The sequence below is a fragment of the Muntiacus reevesi genome, chromosome 2 (genome assembly GCF_963930625.1).
Source record: "Muntiacus reevesi chromosome 2, mMunRee1.1, whole genome shotgun sequence".
Classification (NCBI taxonomy): Eukaryota; Metazoa; Chordata; class Mammalia; order Artiodactyla; family Cervidae; genus Muntiacus; species Muntiacus reevesi.
Genome location: NC_089250.1, coordinates 196,610,547 through 196,620,521, shown reverse-complemented (window position 1 = coordinate 196,620,521; position 9,975 = coordinate 196,610,547).

Genomic DNA, 9,975 nt, shown 5'->3' with positions numbered 1-9,975 from the left:
AGTCTGAGGGCCTGGGTAAAATAATGAAGAAACACAGTTCCTGCCCCTAAGACATTCAAAATCTGGTGGAATGCAAACATTCACAGAGGCACATGCATGCATATCACACTCACACACACATACTTACCACTGACCCTCAGGCCTAGTCCTCACACCCATGCCAACATATACTTGCAACTGATATACATGTCAACTTTTTGTGCTCAACGATGCATCTCATACACAGAGATCCTGACCTGGGCCCTCAAACTCAGTCACTTACATATTTATTGCCATGAATAACTTAGTAACAGCCAACATTTTATCCTGTCCTGTGTATCATTCTAGATGCACTATGGACATTGTATCATTCCACCCTCACATTAGATACTGAAGATACATACTTTTATTACCCCTAGTTAGAGATGAGTAAACCAAGGAGTAAGGAATTACTCATTCAAGAGCTTATAGCTTTTAAATACTGTATTCAGGGCTTGAACACAGGTAGCCTGAATTTGGAGCATTTGCTCTTAACTAGACACTCTACGCTGCCTCTATACACAGAGCACTCACACACACACGCACATGCATACACAGACATACTCATACACCCACATGTGTATCACCATATATATAACATGCACCCACTCACATATAGACACATGGGAACACATACATACATAGTGACACTCACATGTGGACAGACATATACATTTGCTTACACAGAGACCCTCACACATAGACAGGCATAAATATTAATGGACACACAGATGCTAAGGTGCACACTGACTTATGTGTGGCCATGTAGATGCAGACACATACAACTTAGTACAGAAATATAAATAAAGCCAGAAACACATCTTATGATATATACACACCCATACAAATACTTATAGGTACATAAGCATATGCACACACACCTACAACACACAGGACCTGAATCCAGCTCCCCAGGAGCCAGGATTCCAACCATGTCTCCTCTCTCATTCATTTTCCTCTCCTCCATCCCCAGTCCTGCCCAGCTGGGCACTGAGATAAGAAGTCCATCCCAAGACACAGTGAAAATAGACTCTAGACTCAGCATCTGGAAGTTCTGGAGTAGAAAGATGACAGAGACAGTGAGAAGGAACTTGACCTGTATCAGGAATACCGGTGTCTCCATCCTTGAGGGTGCGAGCATCTCCTCGTAACAGCGATTGAGGATGCAGAGAACAGGGCAGCCCTGCCCTCTAGGACCTTGGAGTCAACTTGGGGAAGACAAGCATGCAAACTCCAGACAGCCCAAGCCAAGCAGTGTGAGACTGACAAAGACACTGCTGCAACATAGGGAGAAAGGAAAACTCGATTTACCCTGGGAGAAAAGGCAAGGATCCCATCTCAGAGAACTTTTAGTTCCTTTATTTTCTGGGTGGAAACTGAGATCCCCAAAAGAGAAATGAGCACATCCATTCTTAATCCTATAAGGGACCCTAGAAGATGTATTGTAACCAGCTGGGTGTGAGGCGGCAGGGAGAAAGTGGTCCCTTGAAAAGGGTCACCTGAAGGAAATTGGAATGAGGACCCTAAAGGATAAATTCCATCCACCTAAGTCATTTCATAGTCTCTTCTCATCCTCTCCTTCTACTTCCACCTCTTTCTCTTACAAAGGACTGGAAGTCACCCTTTTCTTTTCCTTCCTCATCACAGTATTCTCCCTTCTAAAACACTAGTACATTCGGTCACTTTTCCTCCACTCCTCTGACCCAGATCTTCTCTGGGTTACCGCCCTCTCTCACCTCTATAATATTTCCTCCAGTGGCCTGTCTCCAGTCTCAGCCCTCCCGATCCACTCTCCACTCTGCAGTGAGCCAGCATTTAAAGCAACTTTACTTCTCTCTTGAAACCCCTTCACCAGCTCTTAACCTTCTATGGGATGGGATCGGCCTCCTAGCTGGAAAAGTCCTCCACGGTCTGAACCCTGCCTGTCTCTTCAGCCTTAGATCTTGCATGCATCTGCTTTATACCCTTGTTCTGGCTGCTTTGAATTTCCTGGATCTCTGACCTGTTCTACCTCACCTGTGCTGCCTTCACATGTGCTAGTCTCACTGCCTGGAAGACCCTTCCCATGCTGGGGATGTGATCCTGTGGTCCTAATCAGCTTTAGGGTCATTTCTTCTGAGAAGCCTTCCTGACCCTGCTTCCCAGTCTAGAGCTGACCACACGCCACCCTGTGAGCCCTCCTCTACAGAACTTCATGCTCATGTGCGTTATCTGCCTCTAAAGTGATCTATTTACACTCATCACCCACATCCCCCACCCTGGACTGCTGGTTTTTTTGAAGGCAGAGGCTTTGCCATATCCATACATTACTGGCTGGATAAATGAAGACACAGGCTGCATCATGCTGTCATCTTCCAGGAGGGGAAGAAACAGCTTAACTCAAAAATAAAGAAGAACTTCTCACTTGGATAATTATGATAAAAGAACCAACTCAGAATGTGAATAGGAGTTCTGGGTTCAAACGTGCACTCACATCTCAGGGTCAGTCAGTCTCGCCGAGGATCAATTTTCTCTCCCTTTAGTTCCCATCTTCTCTGGCTTCAGGGGAAGTTGATTGGAAATCTGAGTATTTTCTTCCTCTTTTTCTCATTGAGAGGGGTTATAATGAAACTGATTAAGTGGTTATTGGTGGAGAGCAAATTGAGAGGGCTGAAAAGTGATTGCTACTTAGCAGCAGTGGGGTAAAGACACACAAAAGCCCACAAAAACCAAGCCCATAAGTGCTAGGGAGACTAAACCCAGAACTGAATACACACAGAGATTGGGTGGAAAAATAGCATTCCTTCTACCCTTATAGGGCTTCCCTTGTAGCTCAGCCAGTAAAGAATCTGCCTGCAATTTAGAAGACCTGGGTTCGATTCCTGGGTCGGGAAGATTCCCCTGGAGAAGAAAATGGCAACTCACTCCAGTATTCTGGCCTGGAGAATCCCATGGACAGAGGAGCCTGGCAGGCTACAGTCCATGGGGTCACAAGAGTCCGGCACAACTTAGCGACTAAACCACCACCACTACCCTTATAGGTGGAGGTTGAGACACACACGCACACACACACACACACATACACACACTGTAATAAAAGACAGATTAACAGGAGAAGAGCAAACAAACTTAATAACATGTCTGCCTTAATAACATGTATACCTCCTGTATACAAGAGAGATGCCCAGGGAAACTGTGTAACTCCCTGAAATGGCCCAAGCCATCATCTTAAATATCATCTCCAGCTAAAGGTGAAGGAAGATTTGCGGGAATGGGTGGGGAGGAGGCCAGTTACGGGCAGTCACCTGGTAAACAAGGGTTAAGTTGGTTAGCAGAGTTAAGTTGTTATACAGATTTAAGTCTTTACCTCTCCTTTGATAGAGGTTTCTAGAAGGTTAGAGTCATCTTTCTCTTCCTGGTACAGAGGAGACACCCTTACAGATGGAGTTTCCCCTCATAAATGTGAATGTCTCTTACAAAAGATAACTTCTATTCAGGTTTCAGAATGTCTCCTGTGTCTGCTGTTTCTTAAAAGTAACAGTTCAAAATGATCCTTATGCCCATGTATCATATTTTGTAGTGGTGAATTCTGTCACCCTTTGCAGCCAATCAGCAAACAAATCTTAGAAAATCACAGAGAGGAATTTTCAAACAGACAAGTATTAGAGAAAGTCTGTTGTGAACTCCAGCCACAATACCGGAATCTGGGAGCCCTTGTCTTCGAGAAAAATTAGCTTTGTTTCATAGAATACTTTGCACGTGAATTGGGTTGGCAAGGAGGCAGAGGGGCCTAGTTTGTACATATTATTTCAGTGCCTAAACCTGGTTCTAAACTCATTGAGAAGAGCTCCAATTTTTAAGGGCAGCACACTCAGGCTCTGGGTCCCAAACAACCCATGCAAGTGCCCCCACTCCTTAAATGTAAAAATGGGAGTTGCAAGGTTGCCAGCGAAGTAAAGAAGATATAAGACATGAAGTCACTTTGCAAACATTCAGATGATGACTGCAGTACCACCAACATGACCAATCATCTATATCGTGGCTATTTCCCCATTGTAGTGTAGTAAGCTTCTCACATCTCTCTTTGTCCTCCTAGCTTCTAGATGGGACCAAAAGAAATGGTTTTCCATTTCTTTGTGTTTGCCAGCATGTGAAAGGGTGTACTCCCTCCCTCAGACATGGTGTAATGCTTTATGAGAACTTAATACATACAAACTGTTGTTTGTGTTGTCTGAGCACAGGTTGGAAAAAGAATTCCCTGACACAGAGAATTTCAGAAGGGAGTGAGTTTATTAAGGGCAGGAGCAGACATAATGAAGTCACAGCAAATGCAGCGAGCCGACCTCCTGACAGACCAGGGAGAGCTGATGCTTTTCATGGGTTAGTAGCTAATTTTTATAGCCTCAAGGTAAAGAACATTCCCTCTGGCAGGCTGGTATTAGGTGAATGGTTAGAACACTACAGAGAGTACAGGGGTGGGCAATTTTGCCTAATTTGGGGTCAGGAAGCTTGCTGGTGATGATCGGGGGGCTTTTGACAATGGTTACAGTGGGGCTCAGTCAGCTTCAAAAGTGACCTTGATTCTGGGCTCTGCTTCTGTGGCCTTGGTAGAAGGCCCCACACCTGTGGCCTTGGGGCAGGACTCCACACAAACCAATGTGCCACACATTTTACATTTAGTACCTAACTTAATCCTCACAATAATCCTTTGAGATACGTGCTATTATGCCCACTTAACAGAGGAAGAAACTGAGGTATTGGGAGATTTAAGGGACTCGTCATCACATGCATAGCACACACCCGTCATTTATGTAGTGTGCTCGATGGTCCGCAGTTCAGATTTCACATATACAGAGGAGGAAGCTGAGATCCTGAAACACTGGTAACTTGCTCAAGGTTGCACGGTGAGGAAGTGACAGACTCCAAGGCTGGAACTCAGAGTTGCTGAAATTTAAAATATGTGCTCTTGCCTCCATATCACACTGGCCTCCCCACATGAACCTTGATGCTCTGCAAAGACAGTGAAAAACCTCCCTCAGAACTATGGCCAGATGTGGACATGCATGTGTGTGTGTATGTATGCAAGAAGACGGGCTTCCCAGGTGGTTCGGTGGATAAAGAATCTGCCTGCAATGCAGGAGACACAAGAGACGTGGGTTCGATCCCTGGGTTGGGAAGATCCCTTGGCAAAGGGCATGGCAGTCCACTGGAGAAGCCCAAAGACAGAGGAGCCTGCGGGTTACAGTCCAGAGGGTCGCAAAGAGTCAGACATGACAGAAGCGGCTGAGCACAGACACACATGCACACGCTTTTTCGTGTATTTGCATGTGCATGCACGCATGTGTATGGGCATATGTGTTTTGGCAGCCACTAGATAACTAACTGTAAGCTGAATGATATAAAAACCACTTTTCCTGAGACATGCTTGAAACCCTTCCCCACTCTGTAGGAATTCAGAAGGCTCTTTGGAGCTGGGGAGATTTACAGACTATCTAATCCTACCCCCTCTTGTGTCCACAACTAAAGTAACACCCCCCAAAATGCACTGGGGGAAGAATCAAGAAATTCAGATTTTAGACTGATATCTGCTGATGTGAGTTCAAGAATGCCACTCAACTTCCCTCAGGCCATCAGTAAATGAAAATAATGCTGTCTCCTCTGCTGCACTTAATGATCTTTGACTCTGCCATTGACAGGCCATGGCTGTCACACGTTCTAGTGCCAGCACAGTCGGCTCTGTCTAGCCTGGGGCTATCTCAAGACACATTCTCCATGGTAAACTTGGCCTCAGGACCCTCTATTTGTCTCAGAACCTGGGAGAAGACTTCTCTGGTCCTGAAATGCTGGGTGGGAAGGTGGTTCAGAACTCAGAGACTGCTCCCTGCCTTGTTTCCTTCAAGCTCTTTCTGAAGAGTCCAGTAGGCCAGCTCTTGTGTTAGTCTTTCTTTGCTCTTCGGGGACTCCCTGGAACTGGTTTACTTTGCCAAGTGTCCCTTCCAGCTGAAACTTCTCAGGTGGAAAAATGGCACATAAAGCCTTTTTTGTCCTCTAAATAGTTGTGGCTGTGAATGACAGTAATGCAACTCTGATTGAAAAGGTGATGTCACTTTGTAGCCACAGAATGCTTTTACTGGTGTATAAAACACATATCTGAGATCATGGCATCTGGTTCCATCACTTCATGGCAAATAGATGGGGAAACAATGGAAACAGTGACAGACTTTATTTTCTTGGGCTTCAAAATCACTGCAGACGGTGACTGCAGCCATGAAATTAAAAGACTCTTGCTCTTTAGAGGAAGTGGAGAAGGGAAAGGCAGCCCACTCCAGTATTCTTGCCTGGAGAATCCCAGGAATGGGGGAGCCTGGTGGGCTGCAGTCCTTGGGGTTGCATAGAGTCAGACACGACTGAGCAACTAACACTCACATTGGAAGAAAAGTTATGACAAACCTAGATGGTATATTAAAAAGCAGAGACATCACTTTGCCAACAAAGGTCCATATAGTCAAAGTTATGGTTTTTCCAGTAGTCATGTATGGATGTGAGAGTTGAACCATAAAGAAGGCTGAGTTCTGAAGAACCGATGCTTTTGAACTGTGGTGTTGGAGAAGATTCTGGAGAGTCCCTTGGACTGCAAAGAGATGAAACCAGTCAATCCTAAAGGAAATTTGTCCCAAATATTCATTGGAAGGACTGATGCTGAAGCTGAAACTCCAATACTTTGGCCACCTGATATGAAAATCTGACTCATTAGAAGAGACCCTGATGCAGGGAAAGACTGAAGGCAGGAGGAGAAGGGGATGACAGAGGATGAGATGGTTGGATGGCATCACTGACTCAATGGACATGAGTTTGAGCAAGCTCCGGGAGATGGTGAAGGATAGGGAGGTCTGGCATGCTGTAATCCACGGGGTCCCAAAGGGTCAGACACGACTGAGTGACTGAACAACAATACACATATTATGTGCATATCTCTTGTATATGGCTTGATGAATTTAACAAAGTGAGCACTCCAATGTAAGCACTACCCAGTTCAAAAATAGAAGCCCCCTTCCTGTCACTCTGGTTATTGCATCTCCCAAATGCAGCACCTGTCCCAGCTTCCAGCGCCACAGAGTAGCTCTGTCTGATTTTTAACTTTATCTAAGAGGAATCCTACAATGTCTCTTTTGAGCCTGGCTTCTTATAGTCAGTGCTATCTTTGTGAACTTGATCCATGTTGTTGTGTTAATTATAGTTTAACTGACATTATTCTATTCAAAGAATGCAACCTAAATCATGCATCACTTCTACTATTGACAAGCCTGTCAGTTGTTTCCACTTTTCACCTGTTCTGAAGTGTGCCGCCTCTTGTTCATGACTTTTGGTGAGCACAGGTACCCACTCCTGATGAAGTGTGTATATTCAATACAGTATTAACAACTAGGGCCATTTTTCAAGCTGATTGAACTTATATCCTACCTGCTTCTTTTTAATTATTTTAAACATCCCAAGATTCTTTATCCTCCAGTATCTAGTGACTCTTGACTCTATTTTCTTCCATTCCTTGAGCACACCAAGACCCTTGCCTTCTTCTGGGCCTTTGCACATGCTATTCTCGTGGCCTGTCATAATCTTTCCAGGTGAAGGATGGACAAGTGCTCACCCTGTAGGTCTCATTACTGATGTGCCCCTTTCAAGCCTGTGACTGTTAGGCTCACCACTTCATGCACTGCGACCAGCCCGGCCTGGTAAATAGCCAGCAGTAAGCAAATGTTAGTTAATACTGCTGTTGTTGCAATAAAGAGTCTCTTTGCAAAAAGGAAAAAACGACCACGTTTCTCTCTCCGAAATTAGGATTCCAGGAAGTCAGATTTCCTGACTCTTATTCTGATGTGCTGATCCATATGTACCCCCTACGGGTTCTAAATCCTCCGGGCGCGGTGGGGGGGTTGGGGGAGCATTAGCAGGGGGAGATCTCCGCAGGCCCAGGCTCCTATCTTCCGGGAGCTGCGCAGTGCCTGTTCTCTACGGAACGGCCAGCAGAGGGCACTGTGGGAACACGTCCAAGGAAGCAGGGAGCGGTCAGAATCAGGGCCGGAAGGAATCTTCATTCTGCAGACCCAAACCATCATTTTACAGCTGAGCAAACAGACGCCTAGACAGGAGACGTGACTGACCCAAGGTCACCCTGTTTCTGCTCGGCGAGCAGAGGTGACTCTTCACCGGTTGGCGTCCTCCGCTCTGCTCTGGAGCTGCCAGCACCGAATCAGCCGGCCACTGGTGGGCGCTGCAGCCTTCAGCCGCCGAGACCCCTTTTGCCAAGTCGCTCACAGCCCCTTCCTTGCTCCCGTGGCATCAGAGAAAGGATCTAGATTTTGGAAGCAGGACAAAGCACATAACATCCTTTTGATTCCACAATGATCTCTGAGGAAGTATTCTACTTTTCTTAATAATAGCTACCAATTGCTGGGAACTTCCTGGGTGCCAAATACTATGCATTACAGATTTCACCCTCAATCCAGGAATGCTTTGCAGGTTCAATTTTTCCGTCTCTTCTGGGAGTCCTTTCCTGATCATCACCCCACTGAAAGAGATCTCTCCCTACACCCATTTCCTCCCCAATCACAGCGCCTGGTTTATTCCTATACAGTTCTAACAATTATGTTTATAACAATTCTGGTTATTTACTTGTTTCCTTATTTATTGTCTGTATCAACTCCTCTCCTCCTCCCAGTAGACTCTGAACTTAGTGAAAGAAGAAATCTGGAGCTAGACAGGCCTGAGTTCATGTTCCAACTCATTAATTTACAAGCATTATGACAACCTTGCATTAGTCATTTAAACTGAGGCCCTTCAATCCCTGGATCCGGAAGATCCCCTGGAGTAGGAAATGGCAACCCACTCCAGTATTCCTGCCTGGAAAATTTCATGGAAAGAAGAGCCTGGTGGGCTACAGTCTTTGCGGTTGCAAAGAGCCAGACATGACTGAGTGGCTGAGTGTGCAGCGCTCACCCTGTATTTGATTACCTTGGTGATGGAGAACGCTTTAAAAGGCAACCCAGATAGGCATATCTGGGTGTTCCAAGGTCATTCATAGCTATGTATCTTTGGGAAAGTCAGAAAACTTTTCTGAGCTTCAATTTCTTATTCTGTAAGGTGGAGATGCTGATGATAATACCCATTTCTCAGGGTTGCTATGAGGATGCAGTGAGATTGTATATTGTGTATAAGGGGATGGCATCTGGCAGGTGCTTACTAAATGTTAGTTTCCTCACCTTGTTACTTAGATAGGGGGAAATGACTCTAAAAAGCACATCTTTTTAAATTCCATATATATGCGTTAGTATACTGTATTGGTGTTTATCTTTCTGGCTTACTTCACTCTGTATAATGGGCTCCAGATTCATGTCAATGTATGGCAAAAACCACCACAATATTGTAAAGTAATCAGCCTCCAACTAATAAAAATAAATGGAAAAAAAAATAATAATAAAAATAAAAAGCACATCTTATGATATCTGAAGTTTCTATAATGGATGGCATGACATAGTTTCTAGGTACTATTTTTATATATAGATATATAGATAGATAGATAGATAGATATAGATATATAGCTACATATATAGTGTCTTTTACAGTCAAAGTAATCTTAAATTCATTGATATCTGATAGTAGGTTCCAGAGACAATATTCAAATTCAGGTTTGCCTGACTCCCAAGGTCTATTTCTGGGAAGAAGAGTCAGGGAATGGAGGACAGGGCTGAGAAGAAAACAGACCTTAGAAATGTGTTCCAACTAAGGTTAATCTGAGCCCAGCTGTCCAGAATGCCCCCACTGCTCAGCTGATATATGAATTTGGAAATATTTTACCATGTAGATCTGTCTGAATAAGACTCTCATAACCATTGGCTCCTCTGCAGCCCCAGCCCCATCCGTAATCAAGGCAAATAAAAACTTAAAACTGTTAAGGGTCATGTTAAAATGCTTATGTGTCTG